Source organism: Aquarana catesbeiana, linkage group LG02, assembly GCF_042186555.1.
Source record: "Aquarana catesbeiana isolate 2022-GZ linkage group LG02, ASM4218655v1, whole genome shotgun sequence".
NCBI classification, from domain to species: Eukaryota; Metazoa; Chordata; class Amphibia; order Anura; family Ranidae; genus Aquarana; species Aquarana catesbeiana.
In genome coordinates this window covers 772,320,835-772,347,318 of record NC_133325.1, presented here as the reverse complement: position 1 = coordinate 772,347,318, position 26,484 = coordinate 772,320,835, and the positions used below count along the sequence as shown (strand labels likewise).

At 46.2% G+C, this 26,484-nt stretch overlaps 1 pseudogene; it reads left to right on the top strand.

Moving 5' to 3' along the window:
* LOC141127735 (cell surface glycoprotein CD200 receptor 1-A-like) overlaps positions 1-21,318 on the top strand; it is an 88,989-nt pseudogene extending 67,671 nt beyond the window's left edge.
* The last annotated feature ends 5,166 nt before the right edge of the window (positions 21,319-26,484 follow it).

Genomic DNA, 26,484 nt, shown 5'->3' with positions numbered 1-26,484 from the left:
CGTCGCTTTAACTGACAATTGCGCGGCCGTGCGACGTGGCTCCCAAACAAAATCGATGTCCTTTTTTTTCCCACAATTAGAGCTTTTTTTTGGTGGTATTGGATCACCTCTGCGGTTTTTATTTTTTGCGCTATAAAGAAAAAAATGAGCGACAATTTTGAATAAAACGCATTATTTTTTACTTTTTGCTATAATAAATATACCCAAAAAATATATATAAAAAAAATGTTTTCCTCAGTTTAGGCCGATATATATTCTTCTACATATTTTTGGTGATTGATTTGTTTGCGCAAAAGTTATAGCTTCTAGAAAATAGGGGATAGTTTTATGGCATTTTTATTATCAATTTTTTTTTTTTTACTAGTAATTGTGGTGATCAACGATTTTTATTGTGACTGCAACATTATGGTGGACACGACGGACAATTTTGACACATTTTTGGGACCACTGGCATTAATACAGCGATCAGTGTGATTAAAAATAAATTGATTACTTTAAAAATGTCACTGGCAGTGAAGGGGTTAACACTAGGGGGCAGTGAAGGGGTTAATGTGTGTCTTAGGAAGTGTTCTAACTGAAGGGGGATGTGGACTGTGCAGGGAAACAAACAGATCCTCTGTTCATACTCTGTATGAACAGAGGATCTGTCAGTTCTCCCCTCAGAGAACCAGAAACTCTGTGTTTACACTGACAGATCCCGATTCTCCGTGTGCCCCGAGCAACCGCGACTGCCGGGCACTCACATTGGCTCGGGGGGTGTGCTTGCGCCCCCTAGTGGCCAAAGCGATGTTACATAACGTCGTTTTACCCAGCCGTGCCATTCTGCTGTAGTACAACTGCGGCGGCTGGTGGGCATGTGATTAAAGTGGTGTTCCGGCCGAAATGATACTTTTTAAATAAAAATCCCCCTATAATACACAAGCTTAATGTATTCTAGTAAAGTTAGTCTGTAAACTAAGGTCTGTTTTGTTAGTTTATAGCAGTAGTTTGTTATTTTATAAACTTACAGCAGGCCGTGGCCATCTTAAGTGTGGGCGTCTGAAGCCAGACTGTATTTCTTCCTGGATCTCATCCTTGCAGATCTCGCACATGCTCAGTGCAGCACAAGCAGTGTAATAGGTTTCAGGTCAGGTTTCCATAGCAACGGCAGTGTCAGAGGAAGTTGCCGCCCCTTCCCAGAAGGCATTGCAAACAGGAAATGATGCGATGGGCCGCGGCCAGGGAGGAGGAAGTGAGAAATGAATACAGCAGATATACAGTAGGTGCTGAGAAAATTTTTTTTTAAATATCCAATTACCGTATTTATCGGCGTATAACACACACTTTTTTCCCCTTAAAACCAGGGGAAAATCGCAGGTGCGTGTTATACGCCGATCCCCTGCGATCCCGACCTGTCAGATTTGCAAAATCGCCGACCGCGATTTGAAAATGGCGCCGCCGGCGCCGAAATACACAGAGCCGGTCCTCGGCTCTTTCCGGCGGCTCTCGTTCATTTTCGGCTCCACTCGTAGTCCCAAGCGGAGCTATCCGAACCTAGTCGGCTAGGTTCGGATAGCTCCGCTCGGGACTACGAGTGGAGCCGAAAATGAACGAGAGCCGCCGGAAAGAGCCGAGGACCGGCTCTGTGTATTTCGGCGCCGGCGGCGCCATTTTCAAATCGCGGTCGGCGATTTTGAAGACCAGAATGGCTGGGATCACTGGGGAAGGCTGCACTAGGGAAGGCTGCACTGGGGAAGGCTGCACTGGGGAAGGCTGCACAGGGGAAGGCTGCACTGACAAGGCTGCACTGGGGAAGTCTGCACTGACAAGCTGCACTGGGGAAGTCTGCACTGACAAGCTGCACTGGGGAAGTCTGCATTGACAAGCTGCACTGGGGAAGTCTGCACTGACAAGGCTGCACTGGGGAAGGCTGCACTGACATGGCTGCACTGACATGGCTGCACTGACAAGGCTGCACTGACAAGGCTGCACTGACAAGGCTGCAATGATGGGCATTTAAATGTAAGTTTTTTTTCCCTTCAACTTCCCTCCTAAAAGTTTTTTTTCCTTAAAATTCCCTCCTAAATTGGGGTGCGTGTTATACGCCGGTGCGTGTTATACGCCGATAAATACGGTAGTTTACAGTGCACAGTTTAGTGAGGGATGCTGAAGAGTTGTAAAAGTGGGTGGAACTCCACTTTAAGGCCTGAGAGGAGAAGCACCCAGCCCACTATTACAATTCTGCTCATAGGCATAATGCCTGATACAAACACCAAAAAGCCCAAGAACAACTGAATCACATAAACAGTATACTTGTTTCTGATAAGGTGGTTCTGAAAACACACCGTGTCTTTTTTGTAGGAGTCTAAAACTCCATCCTGGCAAACTCTTATACCAACACCAGGAAATAAATGTGGGGCAAGGCAGGACTGTGATTCAGCAGCCAAAGGGACATGAATACCACCAAACTGGAAGACCAGGGGATCACTTCCCCCATGCTCACTGGACTCTGGCTTTGAGAACAAACTTCCTACCAGGCAACAGTGTTTTGCAAACCAGATTTCTGCAGCACTGTAGAAAAAATGCATTGTGATTTACTAAAATAAAATCAGAGCCCTGTACTGAACTGAGAGGAGGAGGAGGAGCATTGGAGAATTCAGATCTCTGTGGCAGAGCCTCTGAGGAGATCATGTAGCTACACCAAAAGCCTTCCAATGCTTCACTATTGAATCTTCATGCTGCTTATCAAGAAAATTAATTTGAGATGAAGCAAGAAAAGAATGACCAGGGACTTACAAGCTCCTTACTAAAAGCAGAGAATAAACAAAAAGATTTAAAGGGGTTGTAAAGCTTTGCGTTTTTTCACCTTAATGCATCCTACAGGCGGGGGCATCCTATGCCCCCCTCCCCGTTTACTTACCTGAGCCTTCGAAAGTCCCGCGTCGTGAACGAGCTGGCTTCTCGCCCCTGTCTTCTCAGCTGTTCTCGTCTCTTCATTAGAGATTGATATCAGCGCAGCCATTGGTACCCGCTGCTGTCAATCTAATCAATGAAGCGGCGCGCCGGGGGCAGGGCCGAGTGATACACTTAGTGGCTATGGCTCTTGTGGGGAGGAGCCGAGACAGCCGCCGAGGGACCCCTAAAAGACGAGGATCGGGGCCACTCTGTGCAAAACGAGCTGCACAGTGGAGGTAAGTATGACATGTTTGTTATTTTATAGTTACATATAGATACATAGTAGGTGAGGTTGAAAAAAGACACAAGTCCATCAAGTCCAACCTATGTGTGTGATTATATGTCAGTATTACATTGTATATACCTGTATGTTGCGGTCGTTCAGGTGCTTATCTAATAGTTTCTTGAAGCTATCGACGCTCCCCGCTGAGACCACCGCCTTTGGAAGGGAATTCCACATCCTTGCCGCTCTTACAGTAAAGAACCCTTTACGTAGTTTAAGGTTAAACCTCTTTTCTTCTAATTGTAATGAGTGGCCACGAGTCTTATTAAACTCTCTTCAATTTAAAAAAAAACAAAAAACGAGCCTTTACAACCCCTTTATTGTCAGAAAAAAAGGAAGGAAAAACTGCGCTAGACTTAAAAATTAGAAAAAAAAAAAATTAAAAAAAAAATTAATAAATAAAGGCAGCAACTCAAATGTGGGATACACACAATAAATAGATAGGTTGGGGAATAGCTGCGCCCATAACATTAAATATATGAATAGTGAAAGTAGTCCATAAATTCATAAATCCACACAGTCCATAAATTCAGTTCATGATCAACACCACAGTGACTTCACACAAAATGAAAGAAGTGCCCGACCACCGTACAAATTGCCTGCTTACCAGATAGTAGGCAAAAGGAAGTGATCGGCTGTAGCCCAGCCACGGCCTTCAACTTGCAAGGACGGCTGTTGGACACACACAGGAATGCACCTGGTAATGGACCTAATAGTGGCAACCCCCTAAGCGACTCACTGGATCATGGCCATACTTGAGATGTACTCCACGTGGGCTCAGGGAAAAGAAAACTGACCATAGATAATACAGTATAACAGTTTATTAAAGGATAAATAGTAATACTTACATAGGTAGGATAAAAACTTGCATAAAAACAAGTGCCGGCCGGCAAACACAGGAGCCCGTCCTCCTCACAGACAGCGTGGTGACTACAGTGCATGCCCTCCCAGATGCGTTTTGTCATAGGTGACGTTTTCAATGGGGGTCAGGCAACGCAATGACACTCCACCATAAATAGGACCAGACCTCATATATATTATAAATAGAACCAGACCTCGTATAGATTATATATATTTTTTAAATTTTAAAACACTATCATGTCTACATGTCATGTTCCGTGACACTCTGTGTACTGTATGTGTACTACTCTTTAACTTTTCCTAATAAAACAAAGTGGGAAAAAATATATGTAAAAACACAATATCGGGCAACTCATTCACAGATTTAAAACTTACAAGCCCTAAACAGCCTAATTCCTGTGAAGGAAGTAAATAAAACCCTCAGAAAAGGCAATGATGATAAGCTGACTAATCAGCCTGTTAGGCACACATGTAACCACAACAATCTCCCCTAACAACAGTGACATGCTGTATACTGAACAGGCGCACTGACCATTCTAGCACAGTACTGTACCTGCAATAACTGCAGCAAATAAAAGCACAATGAAGACATTTCACAGGTCAGAAGTGTGATAAGTGAACTATAAATGAAAGCACTAGAGAGCTGAGAGTGATCAGGAAGAGATGACTAAAGGGTGACAGACAGAGAACACTGAGCAGGGAAGACACGGACACAGAGGAGACTGAAGCAGACAGAACAAAGTGAAGTCTGTGTACATTCCCGGCCCTCAGAGCCTTCACTCACCCCTAGTCTGTGGTGATGATGATGAGGGTCCTGTTGGAGAGGTGTTGATCACGCTGTCGGCCCATGGCAGCAGCTTTAGACCTGCTGCCTACCTGGCTCACGCTGGCAGGAACAGTGGCACTCTGGGTGTCTAAGTAGGGCCTCCTCATCCTGCATATTCTTTCATGGTAGCTTCCGTCCTGTCGGCCTGTGCTGACACTTCCAGTCAGCGGTCCTCCTCTTCTGGTCCCTGTAAAGTCCCAGTGGTGATGTGATGATCCTATGGTCTTGCCTCAGGGCCAGTGTTTAGTCAGAATGTGTAACAGAAGTGAGGTTTTGTCATCGCCATCTTGCTACACCCCACACTCCTCTACAGTAAGGTACACTGAGAAGGGGAAAGCGGACATCTTGTTACACCCATCGGAGTCTTGCATTTTTTTATTTTACACTTATTTTTAACAGTAAAGTGAGTTTATATAGTGAAATACAGTACTCAGAACTCCGTCTAAATGTTTAGATGTTTAATTTTAAAAGCAGTGTCAGATTAGCAAACCTATGAGATGACCAGGCTTGTCGCTGCTTTTAAAATTCAACATCTAACCAGACAGACGGAGTCCTAACTACTGTAATTCACTATATAAACTCACAGTACTGTTAAAAATAAGTGTAAAATGCAAAACTCCGGTGGGTGTAACAAAATGTCCGCTTTCCCCCTTCTCACCGTATCCTTACTGTGGAGGAGTGCAGGGTGTAGCAAAATGGCGGCGATGGAACGTCACTTCCGTTACACATTTTGAGTGGTAGCCGAATCTGACTAAACACCAGGTCTGCCTACAGGTAGATGAAAAGTTCCATGGCTGGCCTCAGGTAACCTATTTCCATCAGTATAGAGGGCAGCCCTGGCACTTCAGGAATGAGAGGCATAATCCAGGCCCAGGGCCCACAGATGTAGTGAAGATAAAACTGTCACCAATGAAAACTGATGGAGGAAAAAGCAAAAAAAATAAAAAAATGTATAATTAAATGACTGAGGCAAGCCTTACTCCAGGGGAATTAGTCCTTTGACGTAGTTCATAAAGTCGAATATCCATTCTGGGCTGAGATCGGGTCAAAAGATCCAAAAGGAAGGCTGAGGAGAATCCAGAGGTGAGTCCAGCTGACAGACCTGAGGTAAATGTTGACTCCGCCCAGTGACAGGAGAGGATATAGGTAAAAGGTTACACTCATTGGCTAGAAGTTTCCCGCCCAAAGGATTTGTCACCAATCCAGTGCTCAGCAGCTGAGGTAAATCTTCCTAGCAACAGCAGGCAGCTTGTCACCTGAAACACAAAGCATAAAGAACCAGCAAAGCCGCCATCGAGAGACATGTACTTAACAATTATCATAGCCCTCTATTAAGAGTGAAATTTATTTATAAAACAAATGGGTGTCAGGGGTGACAATCCCATGGGGCCACTTCTCTAATTTATTCTTTCGTGGTCCTGACATTCCAAAATTAAATGTGAAAAGCAAATTCAATTTGGAGTTTTGAATTAGCCAAGTCATCGAATGTACTGGGAATTTTTCAAATAATTGTTCGTAGGAATGTTTGTTCAAAAATTGACCAGTGCAGCCGTATTCAACAGAGGTCCTCCAGAGGTTACCAGGGGTTCAAAGAGGAACTGCAGTCTGTTCACATAATTTGTAATAAAAAAAAGCTTTGCCATTCTGAAGCTTCCCTCCAACCACTTTGCATATTATTTTATATATACTGTGATTCTGTACTTGCCAAAAATGCTGCAGAAATCTCCCTCCACTGAGTCTGGATGCAGCCATTTTAACTGTGGGCAGCTGAAGCTGCTGCCTGTTCACTTCCTGGATTTACACAGACACACAGAGGCACAACTCCAGCTCTGCAGCTCTCATTGGCCCTCTTATGACTGATCCCCCCTCCCTTCCTGGAAAACTCTCACGAGAGCTGTGCATGATGTCATAAGCCTAGGCTAATGACCAGACAAGAAACAGGAAGTGGGATGTATGAGGTATTTACTGGCAAAAAAAAAATGTTTTCCTATCCAAAGTTAAAACAACATCAAGGGCAGAAGATTTAACAGATGGAAAGATGAAAAAATGACCGAAGTTCCGCTTTAACCACTTCAATACAGGGTACTTTTACCCCTTTCCTGCCCAGGCCAATTTTCAGCTTTCAGCGCTGTCACATTTTGAATGACAATTGCGCAGTCATGTAACACTGACTGTAGTATTGTAGTATGTGAAATGTTTATCATTATTTTCCCACAAATAGAGTTTTCTTTTGGTTGTATTTAATCACTGCTGGCGATTTATTATTCTTTGCTAAATAAACGAAAAAAGACCAAAAATTTTGAAAAAAAAAAGTTTTTTCTTAATTTCTATTTTGCAAATAAATAATCTTTCTTCACAAATTTAGGCCAAAATTTGTTCTGCTACATTTCTTTGGTGAAAATTCCCCAAATTGGTGTATAATATTTAGTCTGTAGGAAAGTTATAGAGTCCACAAACTATGATATATATACAGTGGAACCTTGGATTACGAGCATAATCCATTCCAGAAGAATGCTTGTAATCGAAAGCACTCACATATCAAAGCGAGTTTCCCCATAGAAGTCAATGGAAACAAAGATAACTCGTTCCGCATTGAATTCTATTGCATGCAATACCGCATGTGGCCAGAGGTGGGGGGGCGCCGGAGAGCCTCGGAAATACTCGGGGACAGCTCGGCTGAACTCAGAAACCCTCGGAAAGGCTTGGAAACACTCGGGAACTAAGTATTTCTGAGTATTTCCTAGTGTGTCCTAGTATTTCCGAGTGATTCTGAGTATTTCCGAACGGCTCTGAACTGTTCCGAGTGTCACCGGCGCCCCCCGCACCTCTGGCCAAATGCGCTACTGCACACCCCATTACCTTAAATTCTGCTTGTTTTGCGAGATAACACTTAAAAAACCGAGTCAGGATTTTTTTTTTAAAAGTTGCTCGTCTTTCAAAACGCTCATTAACCGCGTTACTTGTCAATCAAGGTTCCACTGTGTATGAAAATTGGACAATCCTGATGTACTGACACCCAATCTCATTTCTTGATACCCATCCCCTAAATAGGAAACGCAGGGAAATTTCCCCAATGGGTATACAAACAGCAGTATGGTTCTAACTCTTCCATACTCTACTAGAAAAAAAATTTATTTGTTACCATCTGTAATTCCATTGGGGAGATTTACTTTGCCTTTCCTATCTGTCACCCATCAAATAGAAATAGAAAACCACTCTCCCAATGGAAGACAACAGAAAGCCAACAAGGGTTCTAACCCTTCCCTATCCAAGACTTAATAAATAATCCGGCTGCATAAACCTAATCATGACTGGTTCTCTGGAAATTCATATTTTCATTTTCTGACCTTTTTTTTCAGAACGTGCTCCAAAAAGTCACTTAACACATCTCCCCCGCAACAAGTGGAAGGTTTTGCAGAGGTATGTGGTAAACTGCTAGTTGTGAAAGTGAAATCTCAAACCGGTCTTCAAATAATTTCCATGTGATACATATTTTATAAAATCTATGGAATGGGGAAAGCTGCGCTAAAAATAAAATCCGAAACAGTTGACATCAAGACAAATGAGTGTCCATTGAAGATATGAAGGGTCATAATAACACCACAGTGTGCATACACAAATAAAGTGCCCGACCACCGTAGCTGTAGATTGAGCTTACCGGGCGGCAAGCTTAAAAGGCAGGTGGCTATAGCCCAGCCTGGGCCTTTAAGCTTGCTGATGACCACAATAGGAACCATATTCGGATGGTGAAGATCGCTCACTAGGACCCACGTCCGGCATCCACATATTTAGTACATTGCCCAGAAGAAAAAAGAACTGGCCATAGTGTAATAAATTCCAAAGTTTTTAATAAAATTAAGTAATGCACTTACGGGGGGGCGTGGCCGGGATGGAAGACTGAGCAGACGTGCTGACTGAGCTCTGCTGGCAAGAAATCCGTATATAGATCCGTATCTGGGTAGATATATCACTAGGTGGTACAAAAAGCCCTGTATGCCTTCTAGAACTCCGGGGGGCCCAAAACGGGGCAAGAAACTGAAATTTCCCCCCAGCATTGTGGAAGAGGTGACCCCGTCCTCCGATCGGCAGCACACTCCAGCGCGGCGTTGCAACATGGCTTTGCAAACAGACCATGAGGAGCAGTTACAGGCCGCTCCACCTGGTATTCTGGAGGTGATGGCGGCTATAACTACCTGCCAAACGGCGCTCACATCCAAAATAGAGGCTGTACAACTGGACGTGGGTTTACTGCGACAAGATCTAGACAAGATCCGGTCCAGAATAACGGTTGCGAAGCAGCGTGTTGGCACAGTGAAGGATACCGTGACTGACCACGAGGCTTCTATCAGATCTCTCCAAACAAAAGTGCGGGCGCTTGAATGTCAGGCGGAGGACGCCGAAAACCGCAGTCACAGGAACAACCTCCGTATAGTCGGTCTGCCGGAGGGAGTGGAGGGGCGCAACCCTACCGGATTTACAGAAGACCTGCTGCGATCAGTGCTTCCAGCGGCTCGGCTCTCCCCTTACTTCACGGTGGAGAGGGCTCACCGAGTACCCCCGAGGCCGGGGCCGGAGGGTGCTCCCCCCCGTACATTTATTCTATGATTAATGAACTTCCAGGACAGAGATGAGCTGTTGCGGGCGGCCCATGAGGTGAGGGATATCCCATACTGTAATGTTAAACTTATGATGTTCCCGGATTATACACTGGAGACACAAAGGCAGCGTCGTTCATTCGACGCTGTGAAAGCAACGCTTCGAGTGAAGGGGATTGGCTATAGCATTCTGTTCCCGACAAAGCTACGAGTCGTCGACGGAGAAACAGTGCGGATCTTCACAAGCTCCAAAGATGCCAGCGCCTGGCTGGAGACTCTACCTCCGTAGCGAGTTTCCTCTCCCAAGATTACCAACTTCTGATTGAGGCCGCGGTTTGAAGGATTTGCACTGAGGAGGTGAGATGGCTGTTTTGTTCCGGTTAGCCTGGGAATGTGGCCCTGAGAACTTTGAGCTGTTGTTGCGCTCCTGTTGCTCCCGGGCTGAGTTTTCTTCTGACCGTGACTTTCCTTGTACTGTATCCTGGTATGGAGTCACAGAGCTGCAGGTCGTATATGGGTTATGTAACATGACCTAGTGAACTGCCTTAGAAGAATTCTTTTAATGTCTGAGACACTACCTTTCCAGCAACTCTAATGCCCCGTACACACGGTCGGATTTTCTGATGGAAAATGTCCGATCGGAGCGTGTTGTCGGAAATTCCGACTGTGTGTGGGCTCCATCGGACATTTTCCATCGGATTTTCCGACACACAAAGTTGGAGAGCAGGAGATAAAATTTTCCGACAACAAAATCCGTTGTCGGAAATTCCGATCGTGTGTACACAAATCCGACGGACAAAGTGCCACGCATGCTCAGAATAAATAAAGAGATGAAAGCTATTGGCCACTGCCCCGTTTATAGTCCCGACGTACGTGTTTTATGTCACCGCGTTTAGAACGATCGGATTTTCCGACAACTTTGTGCGACCGTGTGTAGACAAAAGAAGTTTGAGCCAACATCCATCGGAAAAAATCCTAGGATTTTGTTGTCGGAATGTCCGAACAAAGTCCGACTGTGTGTACGCCCTATAATCAGCAGATTTTATATTTTTTATTTTTTGTTCTAAAAAAAACTTTTTTTTTTTTTTTCCTATCAATTTTGAACGGTTACTACGAATGTTGACATGGCTTAATCGGGCGCACGCCTCCTGAGTTTCCTAACTCTGATATCAGTTACTTCTGGGATCATGTGCTACTCGCTGTTTAGAGGTTCACGGGGTGGGGGGGGGGGGATTTGGATGGCCGTTGCCATCAGTATGGGAACTGTTTTTTTTATTATCTATGGTTTGTTGTTTTTGGTTGGTCTTTATTTAATGTCTATAATATGCTGCGGGGGAACATCTGCAGGTGTGTATCAGTCATGCTGTCTAGTTGTGGAGGTGGCTAGTGCACTGAGGATGGCATGGTGCTGCACACCCGTGGATGGAGGTGGAATTCCTTGACAAATCAGTATCCTTCATTTATGGCTCTGTAGGAAATATGGCTGACTTTACTGTGCTTTCTTGGAACGTCAGAGGCCTCAATTCTGCCATTAAAAGATCCCTAGTATTCAAATATATTCAGCAACACAATCCCAAGATTTGTATTTTACAGGATACCCACTTAGTGGGTGCCAGGATTCTGGGATTGAAGAGAGCCTGGGTCTGTGCACATTACCACGCTTCTTATTCTAATTACGCTAGGGGGGTGAGTGTGTTTATGCACAGATCCCTGGCTTTCCAGCTTGTGACAGTCAAAACTGATCCCGGGGGGGTAAGTTATTGTACATGCATTGATCGTAGGGATACCCTACATAATAGTGGGAATATACTTGCCCCCGCCTGCTGATATCACCTTACTGCATTCTTTGATGCAAACTGTTACACAATACGAGGTAGATGGGGTGTTATACGTAGGAGATTTTAACTTGGTTATGTCAAATGAAGTGGATAGACTTCGTGCCACCTCCCCTGCTCACACTGGGTTGGCTCAATGGGCATACACCTTTGACCTGACGGATCTCTGGCGCCACTTCCACCCCTCCGATGCCCAGTTTACTTGTCTTTCCACCACCTATCGGACACTGTCCCGTATAGACTTGGCCTTTGCAACCCGTGGCCTGCTGAGAGAAGCGGCATCCACTGAAATTCTCTCTCGAGGCATCTCGGATCATGCCCCTCTGCTGATCACGGTCCGTGCGGCTCTGCCTGGGGTCGGAGGGTGTGGAGGCTATCCAAATACTGGATTATGGACACAGAGATTCAAGAAGAACTACCTGAGGCACTGTGTAACTTTTGGATAAGTAATGCAGGAACCTCGGGCCCACTCATACTATGAATACATTAAAAAAATAGCAAACAAAAAGAGGTCATTGGTGCAGTCTCTTAGGCAGGTTGAAAATCAGGCCCAGGACAGGGACAAGGAGTATGTCCTAATCCCAAACCCAGATAATTATGTTTCCTGGCAATGCGCTCTTAGAGAATTATCTTTACTGCGGGTTGATCTCACAAAAAAATCTATGTTAGCTAGTGCACAGAGGGTGTTTGAATATGGAGACAAGAATGGTAGGCTCCTGGCTTGGTTAGCCAAAGGTCAGTACGCATCTACACATGTGGGTAGGTTGAGGGGTGGGGATGGTACACTTTTGACCACTCCAGAAATGATTAGTAATCGATTTTTAGAATTTTACCAAGACCTATACTCCTCCAAAGCGAACTATACTGACAAAGATCTGACTGACTACCTAGACCAGATCCCATTTCCTACGCTTGACCCAAACAAAAGTCAGTCTCTGGATAAGGACATAACGTTGGAGGAGGTACAAAAGGCCATGAGCTGCATGTAATCGGGGAAGGCCCCCGGTCCAGATGGCTTGCCCATAGAATTTTACTCGGTCCATCAAGAGCTACTGGCCCCTAAATTGACTTCTCTCCTTTCACAATTTGCTGACTTAGGTTCTCTCCCAGATTCCATGTCTGAAGCGATGGTGGTCCTGGTGCCCAAACCCGGTAGGGACCCTGAAGAGTGTTCCTCGTACAGGCCCATATCACTGATAAATGCCGACGCCAAACTTTTGGCTAAAATCCTGGCTCTTAGATTGGCCACGGTGATTGAGGACCTGGTTCATCAAGACCAGACGGGGTTCATGCCGGGAAAGGGCACCGATATCAATATTCGCAGATTATATCTCAATTTAGACATGACCCAGGATAATAGAGGTACCAGAGTCATTGTCTCCCTCGACGCGGAGAAAGCATTTGACTCCGTGGAGTGGGAGTACCTCTGGGAAGTCCTGAAGCGCTTTGGCTTTGGCCCAAAGTTTCTACATTGGCTGGGCCTACTCTATAAATCCCCTAAGGCCAGGATTCATACGAATGGTACCATATCTGATTATTTTCTCCTCCAGAGGGGCACCAGGCAGGGTTGTCCGTTATCACCCAGTTTGTTTGCTCTGGCCCTTGAGCCACTAGCTATCTTGATTCGGGACTCCTGTGCTATTCAGGGTCTCAGGGTTGGCCCTCTGGAGGAGAAAATCTCCTTATATGCAGATGACGCTTTGCTCTACTTGCATGATACTGAGAACTCACTGCAGGCGGCACTGGAGACTTTTAACGTGTTTGGTCAATTTTCTGGGGTCAAGATTAATTGGTCAAAATCGGTCATATTCCCGATAGATCCTCGGGCCCGAGAGGTGGCCTCACCGACTCCGTTGCTCTGGGTTGTGGAGTTCAGGTATCTGGGAATTCGGGTAACTAGGGATCTTCAAGCCTTTCGGGGCCTTAACCTTCAACCTATTGTCACAAAACTTAAGGAGCACTGCTCCAGATAGCGGGACTTACCCCTAATCTCATGGGCCGCATTAATGTGCTAAAAATGTTATACCTACCTAGATTTAGCTATATATTCCGCAACTGGTGTGGCTTCCCGATTCATTCTTTAGGGATTTGGACACATGCATAGGCTTGTTTTTATGGCAAGGTTCTTCCCCAAGACTTGCAAAGACGACATTACAGCTCCCGGTGCAGTTTGGGGGTCTTGCGCTGCCCAGTTTGCAGGTGTATTACTGGGCAGCGATACTAGTCACAGTGAGATGGTGGTTTGAGCAATCACGGACGAATGCGGCCGCGTGCTTGGTAGCTGCAATCCTAGGCTCTTTTAGAGAATTAGGGAATTTGGTATACAGGGGACCCTTGGCCTATCCTTCTCTTCCAGGTCCCACTAAAATAACCCTCAAAGTTTGGTCAGCAGCGAGGAAAAGATTCATACAGCCTCACCAATATTCCCCATTCTGCCCAATGTGGGGTAACCCCTCACTCCCTCATTTTAGGACTATTCCAGACCCACAGTTATGGGCTCGATATGGGATTAAGGTTTTACAAGACATCATCCAGGCGGGGACATTGCTCTCCTTCCAGGATCTGACAGAGAGATACAGACTCCCAGGAAGAATGCTTTTCAGATATTATCAGTTGAGGCATGCCATCAGGGCCCAATTCCCTGGACTTATCAGGTTAAAAATAGACCCCATTGAGAATATTCTTGCTCAGGAATCCCTTAAAAAGACTCTATCTACATTATACCTTGCCCTGCTGGGAGTGGATTCGCCTAAAATAGACAAGTTATGGGAACAGTGGTAGGCTGACATTCCTAGCTTGGATAGGGAAGCTTGGGAGGAATGCTTTGAGGTGGGGTCTAAACTAGTGATATCCTCTAGAGATAAGTTGCTGCAAACTAAATTTATGCATCGAATATATTATACGCCTCAGACTGCACCGGTTCTATCCCCATAGATCACCAAACTGTCCCAGATGCCAATCTCCAGATAGTACGTACATACACATGTTCTGTACCTGTCCCTTAATTATGACATTTTGGGCCGGGGTTTTTGAAAGTATTAATATCCGGCTTCAGCTATCACTACCAATATCGCCGGAATTGGCCTTGTTAGGTATTCACGAAGACGATCAGAGACCCAGGTATACAAAGATCTTGGTCTCACTCTTACTTTTTTACGCTAAGAAAGAAGTCTTAAAGAAATTGGCCTCGCCTTCTCCTCCGAAGGTGGAGTCCTGGGACTCATCTATTAATGCAGTACTACCTATGTATAAGATGATATACCTGAATAGGGGATGCCCGCAGAAGTTTGACCGGATCTGGTTACCATGGGTTGAACAATTCTAACTCTTTACTGAAGTAGGTTTTGGGTACTACCTCCTGGTACAGAGATGTTGGTATGTGGTTTTCCCCTTCCCCCGTCCACCATTATTTGGTAGGAGAGTGTCAATTTAATTTCCTGCACTGTATGTATAAGGAGAGTCGACTGCATTACCCTGTATAATTTTTCTGTTTTTATTTATTTTCTTTATCCCTTGTTCTCATGTATGCATACTACTTGAAAACTTGTACACAACCAATGTATGTCTTCCAATTGTTATATGATGTCTTCTCAATAAAGACCAACCTTGTTGTTAAAAAAAAAAACGTAATGCACTTACAAGTAGCAGGCGATAATATCGCATGTAAAAGAGCCGGCCGGCATACACAAAAACGGAGCCTGTCCTACTCCTCTCGCGTGGTGACGTCACTACGTGCCTTCCACCAGACGCGTTTTCATCATCAGCAGACGTTGTCAATGGGGCATATTTTATAAGCCTGATTAAGGTAATAGTGATTTACCAGAAACTTTGTACCGTGTTTTTTATGGGAATCTTGGAAATAAAGTAAATTTTTTGATATTTTGATTTTTTGCTATGATCAGAAATTCATTATTTAGCTTACAATTAGATTTGCATGCTACCTAAAGCCTAGGCCGATATAAAACATGCAGCTTTTTGCTTTTTTTTTTTACATTATTAAATGTATTTTATTTAACCACTTGCCCTCTGGAAAATGTACCCATTTTTTGCGATACGGCACTGCGTTACTTTAACTAACAATTGGTGGTCGTGAGACGCTGTACACAAATAAAATTGATGTCCTTTTTTCCCACAAATAGGGATTTCTTTTGGTGGTATTTGATCACCTCTGCGGTTTTTATTTATTGGGCTATAAACAAAATTGATGACAATTTTTTTTACTTCCTGCTATAAAACATATCCAATAAAAAACTGAAAAAAATGAAATTCTTCATAAATTTAGGCCAATGTGTATTCTGCTACATGTTTATGGTAAAAAAAAATAAAAAATGTGTTTGCACAAAAGTTATCGCATCTACAAACTATGGGATATTTTTATTTATTTATTTATTTTACTAGTAATGGGGGCAATCAGCAATTTATAGCAGGACTGCGACATTGTGGTGGACAGTCGGACACCTAACTGACACTTTTTGGGGACCAGTGACACTAATACTGTAATCAGTGGTAAAAAAAAAAGTACTGTCACTGTACTAATGAGGAAGGGGTTAAACATCTAGAGCGATCTATTACAGTGTGGGAGGTGCTTTAAAGCGATAGTAAAGCCCGCTTTGTTATTTTTACCTACAGGTAAGCCTATAATAAGCCTTACCTGTAGGTAAAATTAATATCTCCTAAACGTACACCATTTATAAAATGATCTTATGCAGCCGCTGACGTCAGAGCATCTTGCCGGAACCGGGGGCTCCCGTGCGCATGCGTAGGAGTGACGTCATCATGGCTCCGGCCACTTACAGCGTCAGAGCCCGCGAACCCGGAAGAAACGCCGGGGAACATGTCAACCCTGACTGGACGCCGCTGCGGGGGCTTTGTTCTAAGGTAAGTATTTCATAATGCGCTAGTATGCAATGCATACTAGCACATTATGCCATTGTCTTGCAGGTTTGTTTTTTTGGGGGGGGTTTCTAGTGGTTTACTACCGCTTTAACTAGGAGAAAACATGGATCCTTGTCCCTGCTTTGCACCTCTCTCCAGTAAGGACGGCGATCTGATTTGTTCACATAAGCAGACCGTCGTTCTGCCACTCTGTAGTGTAGATCATCGGTGGGTGTTGGCGGACATCGACGGTACCCGCCGCTGGGCTCCTGTTGTGTGATCACAGCAGGAGCGAGCCGCTGGTGGCATGCCAGCACACACCCTAAGTATATATACGTAATCATGCGCACGTGTGCCACCCTGTAGCAGTAACACTGCTGTGGAGCGGACCTGAAGTGGGCTCAAAGGAAATAGGTTGAATCCGAGGCGTAACTAGAACCTTCAGGGCCCCAGTGCAAGAAACCATGAAGGGCCCCCCTGACCTCTGGTCCTGGAGCCTTCCCTCAGAGCCCGGGGCCCTTCCCACCTATTCTGGGGCTCTTTACTTCCATCACAGGGCCCTATATTATGGTCCTGAGGTGGAACCCTTACACATGTTCTGCAGCAGGCCCCCTTCCTGCCATCTTAGGTAGGGTTGCCACCTTTTCTTTAACGGCACATCAGCAAAAAAAAATTTAGTATACACTATGCATATATTTTGTCATTAAATAACATTTCTAATCATATGGTTTTAATGACAAGTGTCCCCCTTACATTAGAGTCCACAGAGTCTCCCTTTACATCTGAATCCACAGAATTCCCCTTTACATCTGAACTCACAGAGTTCCCCATTACATCTGAACTCCCAGAGTTCCCTTACACTGAAAGGGGGACTCTGTAGACTCTGATGTAAGGGAGAACTCTGGGGACCCTGATTTAAGGAGGAACACTGAGAACTCTGATATAAGGAGGGAACTCTGATGTAAGGGGGAACACTGCACACTTTGGTGTAAAGGGGAACTCTTATAAAAAGGAGGTCTCTGGTAACCAGAGCCCCCACTACATCATAGTTCCCAGCATTCCCCATAATCAGAGTTCCAAGAGTCTCTCCTACATGAGAGTGCAGAGAGCTTATAGCAGAGTCCGCAGAGCCCTCCTTATATCACAGTCCGCAGAGCCCCCTTTACATCAGAGTCCGCAGAGCCCTCCTTACATCAGAGTCCGCAGAGCCCTCCTTACATCAGAGTCCGCAGAGCCCTCCTTACATCAGAGTCCGCAGAGCCCTCCTTATATCAGAGTCCACAGAGCCCTCCTTATATCAGAGTCCGCAGAGCCCTCTTTACATCAGAGTCTGCGGAGGCCCCCCTTTTTTTAAGAGAAAAGGTTTTTTTTTAAAATTTATCTCAAGGGAAACGATAAGACAAACCAGATACAATAAACCATAAGGCACAAAGATCACATTTAGCACATTACAGTAATCTCAGTGTAGGTCAGCAAAATTGAAGTGTACAGAAACTAAACCAGTAACAAGGTTAGGGTTACACCGGTGAACCAAGAAAATCAACTTTAAAACCACATTATGCCAAAAGAGGGAAGTGGCTGGGGGCAGCCAATGGGGAGGGTAGAAGAAGGAGAGACTGACAGGAGGAGGGGTATGGGGGGCAGAGCCCCCTCTTACATCAGAGTCTGCAGAGCCCTCCCTTACATCAGAGCCCCCCTTACATCATAGTCTGCAGAGCTCCCCCTTCCACCAGAGTCTGCAGAGCCCCCCTTACATCAGAGTCTGCAGAGCTCCCCCTTACATCAGGGCCAGCAGACTTTCACTGTAAGGGGGAGTTCTGTGAACTCTAATGTAAAGGGGAACTCTGATGGAAGAGGTGTTCTGGGAACCCTGATTTAAGGGGGTGCTCTGATGTAAGGGGGAATTCTGTGCACTCTGGTGTAAAGGGGAACTCTGATGTAAGGGGGTCTCTGCTCACCAAAGCCCCCTTTACATCAGAGTCTGTGGAGCACCCCTTAAATCTGAGGTCCCCTTACATTATTGTACCGATTCAGAGGCAGGAGAGATAATGGAGGGGGTGAATGGATGGATGTGAGCTCACTCACCCCAAGGAGGAAGGAGGCTCATGCAGTCTGTATATCTTCCATGTTCATTCTCCATGCTGTTCCCGGCTGCTGGGCTCCCCCGCCCACTAATCCCCGGCTTCCCCGCCCACACTCCAATCCAATTGGAGTGTGGGGGGGGGGGGGGCCATGGGCACACACAGGAGGACAGTGGGTGGGAGAAGGAGTAGATCTAGGTCACTCTTCTCCCCTGTCCGTGCATGGCGGGGGGGATGCAAGCGGGCTGTCAGTGCTGGCTCTGTCTGGGCAGTGTAAGTGCCGCCCTATGAATATGTAAATAAAGACGACGAATATTGTCGTACGTACTCTTAACAAGCATGAACCCCGTCTGATCTTGGTGGACAAGGTGAAGAATAACCTTTTGTAGTCTTGTAGCTAAGAGTTTAGCCAGCACTTTAGCATCACTATTTTATAGTGAAATTGGACGGTAGGACCCACATAATAATTTATCTTTCTCAGGTTTGGGCAACACTACAATCAGGGCTTCCCACATAGAGGCGGGAAACTCACCTTCCTCTAATGCCTGTCCGAACAGAGAATGTAGTTTCTGTGCTAAGTCTTCTGCATAGTTCTTTTACCATTCAGCAGGTAAACCGTCTAACCCTGGAGTCTTGTTAGGGAGGAGAGAGTATATGGCCTCTGTAATTTCTTTGATCGTCAGGGGTTTATCCAAAATAAGTTTGTGAGAGTCCTCCAATTCAGGGAATGGGATGGATTCAAAGAACCCCACTGACTCAAGTTCGGTTGGGGGGGGGGCTGGTCCCAATATAGGCGTTCATAGAAGGACTTGAATGTCTGATTTATGGTAAAAGGATCCGATGAAATTGAACCATCGGGTAGTTGGATTTGTGGTATGGACCTATCCGTGTATTTCGTGTGAGAAAGATAGGCCAGCATCTTACCATTTTTCCTACTATGCACGTGTAACCTTGCCGACAAAAAGAATTGTTGTTTGAGTTGTGTCCACCCTATGGAGATCCAGTGCCTTATGTGCCCCTACCAAGACACCATGGGAGTCCGGAGTGGGGAGTGCATATATTGGGCCCTAGCTGTCTCTAAGGAGGACTCAAGGGTCCGAAGGGTAGCCTGAGTAGATTTCCTATGCTTAACAATATTAGAGATATAGGAGCCCTGCACGGTTGCCTTAAAGGTCCCAATCAGGTTTTAGGTGCCCAGTCAGACAAATGACCAGGCTGTTGCAGGGATTCAAACCAGGAGAGAGCATTCACAGGGGTTTGGAAAATAATGCACCTGGCCTTGGTAGACAACCCTCAATGTGGCAGGAAATAACATGGAGTATTGGATGGTCTTCTCCCTTAATTTTTGCTTGACGTGCTGGTACTTGGCCCTCGAGGCACAGACAGCTGGGGAGTAGTCAGGGAAGAGGAACACCATTGCATTGTTGATCTTTAGGCTCCCTTTCAGGTGAGCAGAGTGCAGAATGGAGTCCCTGTTCCGGTAGTAAAGGAGACGGATCATCATGGTCCGGGAGGATTACCTGTAGGGAGCGGTCTGCCAGGAACTCTGTGAGCTCTTTCCAGGACAAAGCAGTGAGATAGACAGTCCTTCCAAAATTTCTGGGTAAACCAACTTTCCAGGAAGGATACCGGGTCAGAACCCTCAACTCGCTTGTGCAGGCCTACCAAGCGTAGGTTGTTTCTGCGTAGACGGTTTTCCAAACCGTCCACCTTGTCCTCCAATGATTTGATTTTGATGCCACAGGTTTTTTTAGGAGAGACAGGGTTAACAGTGTCCTCCTATATGCAAGTAGGCCCAATAAACTGGAGAAAGCAGCAAAAACAACCCTAACCCACAGGCTGGTATATATAAAAGAAAAGAACATGTATGTATCTGAATGAAAACATTTAAAACTTTTAAAATATCTCGGAATATGGGAATATATTCAAAGACAGGTGCATGAAAAAGCCACAATAATGGGTATAAATTTCTATAGTATTGAAATCATGTATATATGGGAAAAAAAGTCCAAAGGTCCAAAACCAGGACAGTGAGTCCACATATAGGGCTGCCTTCAATGGGAACTGAAACCGCGTTCCAAAGTCATGAGAAGAAGCACAAAGAGAGAGAGGCGCCTCTAGGTGTAGACTTAAAAAACAATTTATTTATAAATCTTGTGTCAATATCACTCACATTTAGAAAGTCATCAAAAAGGCATGTAAATGTGGGATATCCATCATAAAGTTGTCATCAGATCGGTCATAGAACTCCTGCCTGCTTGCTGAATGCTCTGCCTGCGTGTGGAGGGACACCGCTAAGATGTTATGCAGGCCGTGGTGACAGCGAAGGACCAGAACGAGGCTTGGAGCGCGGATGGATAGCGGGCGGGGAGAAATTATGTCACTGGCAAGCGACGCGTTTCCTGGGTGTACGGGCTGCAATGACGTGACAGCCGCGCCCCTTCGTCAAGCTATGGTTGGATAGGGCTAGGGGCCATAAGAATCTGATTGGGGGGAGTGGCTAAAGGCAGAGAACACTGTGATAGGTCTGAACGGAACTATGTTACGATGCCTGGGAAAAACAGGCTGGAGGGGTGGCCACAACAATAAAGCTGAGGTGAAAGAAAAATCATGTGTGGCCAGGAGTGTCAGCAATGATGTGTAGACATTAAAAACAAACACACGCAGGCAGAGCATTCCATAGCTTGACAGGTTTACATATATTTTACCTTGTTAGTAAATTTTTAAAGTCCCACGTTTCTCATGGGGGGGGTGTTCTTTATGATTTCTGTGAACTATAATACTGTAACTTCTGTACATCCTGAAAATAAAACCATTGTGTAAACATTTGCCTTTGTCTTTGCAGGACACACAAGAATTTGAGCCTTATGACACCTATACCCAGAGGGAGAACGTTTTGTATTGGGGGACTCTTAAGGTGACGCAGCTAAATTAAACATCTGAAATGATGAGACTGGACTGTGTGGATGAACTAAACATAATTGTAAATATTAGAGATATTATTAAAATATTCCACTATTGTCTTAAAGCTTGTTTTGTTTCCATAAGTTAAATTGTTAAAGTACAGTAAAGTCAAACACTTTTTTGTGTCAGAGAGTGGGAAAGAGTTAGAATGAAAGAAAATGACTGAGGTAAAGTATACTAAAGTGAAGGGACTCCAAAGGGAAACACACAGCGATGTAACTATCAAATTGATGACGTTTATTTGTACAAAAATTCATCAAACAAACAAAAAAACCAAAACCTTCACCACACCATAATAAAAACCATTCGTGATAACATTGTCAGAAAATTAAAATAAAGGACCTGGGCTCTCATTCATTACCCACTGACAAGCATACAGCTAGCTTAAGCGGCAAATAGACATCAAGCACCTGGTATGAACAGCCGTGGCTGGTATTCCAAAATGAATGGAGAACTGTCAGAAGACCTTATTAAGCCTTATTGAGCCACTAAAGGAACAGCCCATGTAGATGGGCCACAAACAGCAATATGCTGAGGACTTAAAGATGTGTTGAAAAGTACAGAAAGGCACAAGCTGGAGGTAGGAGGTATATTTCAATCGCCATACAAAAGTGACAGCCAAGGAGATGGAAAAAGGGAATATTAGTTTAGTCACTGTGGCCTGTTAGTCATGAACTTGGAAACATCCACACGGCAGTGGTAACGGCAGAGGGCTAATAGCATAAGGGATCGGGAACGGTGTTCAGGAACAGTCTCACCCGATCTCCTGATGACGCTCTGTCCTCCACGACAGGGGGTTCACAATGGTAGCAGACCCGATACTCGATGAACTTCCTCGATTTCCACAGAAATTCCCAGGTAGCTGTGGGGCGGATGCGAAAGTCAGTAGATGAGTAACACTCATGTCACCTGAGAAGTCCTCCAAACCTCAGTGCAGGCTGTGCGGGTGGAATGTTAGTCAGATGGGACGGCTGATATTGGATGGTGAACGCTGTTAGAATGGGAGAGGAGCCAGGTCACATGACACTGTGACGTCAACGCATTTCACTCACATCACGTGAGTTTCGCCAGGACCGCTGTTGGGATTTTACTGCTATCCATGGCTCAGTTAAAGACATCTCCTCTCATTTACTGTAACTCTGAAGGGGGTCCTAACTTTTCACCGCATTACATACAAAAACAAACAATTTTCCCTCACTTTCTCACATTGTTTCTGTAAATGGCTCCCTTCACACTCATGCATTGCAGTAACACGCACTAAAATGCATGCTTTAGCACATGTTACCGCACGGCACGGTAAAGCATGACACCTTTTAAGGTGTGAAGCTAACTTTTGGCGCTATATAAATCCTGTATATTAATAATAATTACACTAGTATGTATACCCAACACACAGCATATAAGGTGCCAGCAGACTCACCCTGAAAAGTATCACATACCGGTGTTGTGGTGAGCTAAGTTACAGAAAAATGCTGAGGTCTAGTTTTTCTTCTATTGCTGTGCAATGTCAATACATTCTGATTGAAAAGGCTGCCTTAACACAATGCATGTTAGCGTAAGCGGATGGGAAGTGGATTTGGGTAACACTAAAAACCCAACAGGGATTTGAATGCTTTTCCAATCTATCAAAAATTTAAACAAAAATAGTTTGACCGGACAAATGACACCACTAATGCCCCGTAGACACGATCTGAAATTCTGCCAGCAAAAGACCAATGTGAGCTTTTGGTTGGAAAATACGATTGAGAGCAGGTTCTCTATTTTTTGGTCGGAAAAAGTTCCTACCCGAAAAAGCGTTCGTCTGTATGCAATTCGGATGCACAAAAAATCACGCATGCTCTGAAACAATTTGACGCATGCCTGGAAGCATTGAACGTCATTTTCTCGGCTCATCATAGTGTTGTACGTCACCGTATTCTTGACGGTCGACAGTTCAGAGAACTTTTGTGTGACCATGTGTATGCAAGGCAAGCTTGAGCGGAATCCCGTCGGAAAAGCCATCATATCTTTTTCCGACCAAAATCCTGATCGTGTTTACGCGGCATTAGAAGGCTCCCCTAAGCCTAACTTCAGTAGAATGTCTGCATCCAGGGGCGTTCCTAGGGGGTGGCTTTTGAGGCTATAGCCCCGAATCTGAGGCCAATAGCCCCGAGTCTCTGCAGGGGTCCCCAAGGGGAGGGGAGGCTCTCTGGGGACCCTTATGTAAGTGGGGGGGCTCTCTGGGGACCCTGATGTAAGGGAGAGGCTCTCTGGGGACCCTGATTTTAAGGCCTAGGCTCTCTAGGGACCCAGATTTAAGGGGGAGGCTCTCTGGGGACCCTAATGTAAGGAGGCCTCTCTGGGAACCCTGATGTCAGTGGGGGGCCTATGGGTACCCTGATGGAAGGGGGAGGCTCTCTGAGGACTCTGATGTTAGGAGGAGGCTCTCTGGGGACCCTGATGTAAGGTGATGTAAGGGGGAGGCTCTCTAGGGACTCTGATGTAAGCGGGGGACTCTCTGGGGATATATATATACACCCACAAGTATATTACTGTATATACATGTGTATGCCCGCCCAAGCGTATGACTTTCTTACTACGCTGCTATGGGCTCTAGCCCCAGATCTTTTGTAGACCTAGCAACGCCCCTGTCTGCATCTGTACATTATTCCAATCTAATTAAAAGGCTTGATATTGTTTTAAAATAAGGTGTAGATAAAATCGCTAAATAGAGCCAAATATCACTTCTATCTATTTTTCTTTTAACAGGGAAAATACAATACGACACATAAACCATTACATGCAGGGCCGGTCCTAGACGGGGTGCACGGGGTGCAGTGCACCCAGGCGCCAGAGAGGTGGGGGCGCTGAAGCGCCAGAGTGCTCCACTGCTCCCTTCCCTCCTCCTCCTCCCCTTGATTGTGTCCGGCGGCGGCTCCAAGAAGAAAGAGGCGCTGCGCCGCTGTTTGCTGCTCAAGCCCCTCCTCGGAGAAAGAGAGCAGCTGCCAGCCGGAGATGACATCGGAGGCAGAGCGGCTGGTCTCTGCGTGGAGAGAGACCAGCCGCACAGTGATGTCGCGGGGGGGAGCGGAGGAGCGGTGGAGCGGTCCGTGCCTGACACATTCTCCTCTCTGTGTCTCCCGCTCCCGCTCATGCCTGCTTTGATCTGCTCTGCTCTCCACCCGGGCGGCGCGGCTGGCTGCACACTGTCCTCTCCTCTCCAGCTGCCGCCCGGGTATATTTATGTACCCTAATGGAGGGGAGGGGGCTGTACTGTACTAATGGAGGGGGGGCGAGGGGGGCTGTACTGTACTAATGGAGGGGGGCTGTACTAATGGAGGGGGGCTGTACTGTACTAATGGAGGGGGGGCTGTACTAATAGAGGGGGGGCTGTACTAATGGAGGGGGGCTGTACTGTACTAATAGAGGGGGGCTGTACTAATGGGGTCTGTACTAATGGAGAGGGGGCTGTACTAATGGGGGGCTGTACTAATAATGGGGGGTCTGCACTAATAATGGGGGTCTGTACTAATAATGGGGGGCTGTACTAATGGAGGGGGGGCTGTACTAATAATGGGGGGTCTGTACTAATAATGGGGGAGCTGTACTAATGGGGGGTCTGTACTAATCCAGAGGGGGTCTGTACTAATGGGGTCTGTACTAATGTAGGGGGTCTGTACTAATGGGGTCTGTACAAATCCAGCGGGGGTCTGTACTAATGGGGTCTGTACTAATGGAGTCTGTACTAATGGAGGGGGTCTGTACTAATGGGGGGTTCTGTACTAATGGAGGGGGGTCTGTACTAATGGGGGGTCTGTACTAATGGGGGGGTTCTGTACTAATGGAGGGGGGTCTGTACTAATGGGGTCTGTACTAATGGAGTCTGTACTAATGGAGGGGGTCTGTACTAATGGGGGGTTCTGTACTAATGGAGGGGGGTCTGTACTAATGGGGGGTCTGTACTAATGGGGGGGTTCTGTACTAATGGGGTCTGTACTAATGGAGGGGGGTCTGTACTGGGGGGGTCTGTACTAATGGAGAGGGGGTCTGTCCTGGGGGGTCTGTACTAATGGAGAGGGGGTCTGTACTAATGGGCTCTGTACTAATGGAGGAGGGGTCTGTACTAATGGAGGGGGGTCTGTCCTGGGGGGTCTGTACTAATGGAGAGGGGGTCTGTACTAATGGGGTCTGTACTAATGGAGGGGGGGTCTGTACTGGGGGGTCTGTACTAATGGAGGGGGGTCTGTACTAATGGAGAGGGGGTCTGTCCTGGGGGGTCTGTACTAATGGAGAGGGGGTCTGTACTAATGGAGGGGGGTCTGTACTGGGGGGTCTGTACTAATGGAGGGGGGTCTGTACTAATGGAGAGGGGGTCTGTCCTGGGGGGTCTGTACTAATGGAGGGGGGTCTGTACTAATGGAGGGGGGTCTGTCCTGGGGGGTCTGTACTAATGGAGAGGGGGTCTGTACTAATGGGGGGTCTGTACTAATGGGGGGGGGGTCTGTACTGTGGTGGGGTCTGTACTAATGGGGTCTGTACTAATGGAGGGGGGGTCTGTCCTAATGGGGGGGTCTGTACTGGGGGTCTGTACTAATGGAGGGGGGTCTGTACTAATGGAGAGGGGGTCTGTCCTGGGGGGTCTGTACTAATTGAGGGGGGGTCTTTACTAATGGAGGGGGGCTGTACTAATGGAGGGGGGGTCTGTACTAATGGAGAGGGGGTCTGTACTAATGAGGGGGTCTCTCCTGGGGGGTCTGTACTAATGGAGGGGGGTCTGTACTAATGGGGTGGTCTGTCCTGGGAGGTCTGTACTAATGAAGGGGTGGTTTGTCCTGTGGGGTCTGTACTAATGGAGAGGGAGATCTGTCCTGGGGGGGTCTGTACTAATAGAGGGGGGGTTACCTGGGGGGGATCTGTACTGGGTAAGGTCTGTACTGAGGGAGGGGTTTATACTTAGTGTGGGTTCTGCACTGACGGAGGGGGGTCTATATGTAGTGGAGGGGGGTCTGTACTAAGGGGCGACTATAGTTGGTGGAAGGGGGGTGACCCTAACCCTAGTGAAGCCAATGCAGCTGCAGGCTCTCCTTTCCCCCCTCCCTCTCCTTTCCCCCCTCCCTCTCCTTTCCCCCCTCCCTCTCCTCCTGCGTGCTGCTGTACTAGTGAGCGGTGCTTGCCAGCACAGCTGCCCACAATGTTTCTTCCCCCGCCTTCATATCAACCAGGGAGGAAACAGTATAGAAAAAGGAGCAGA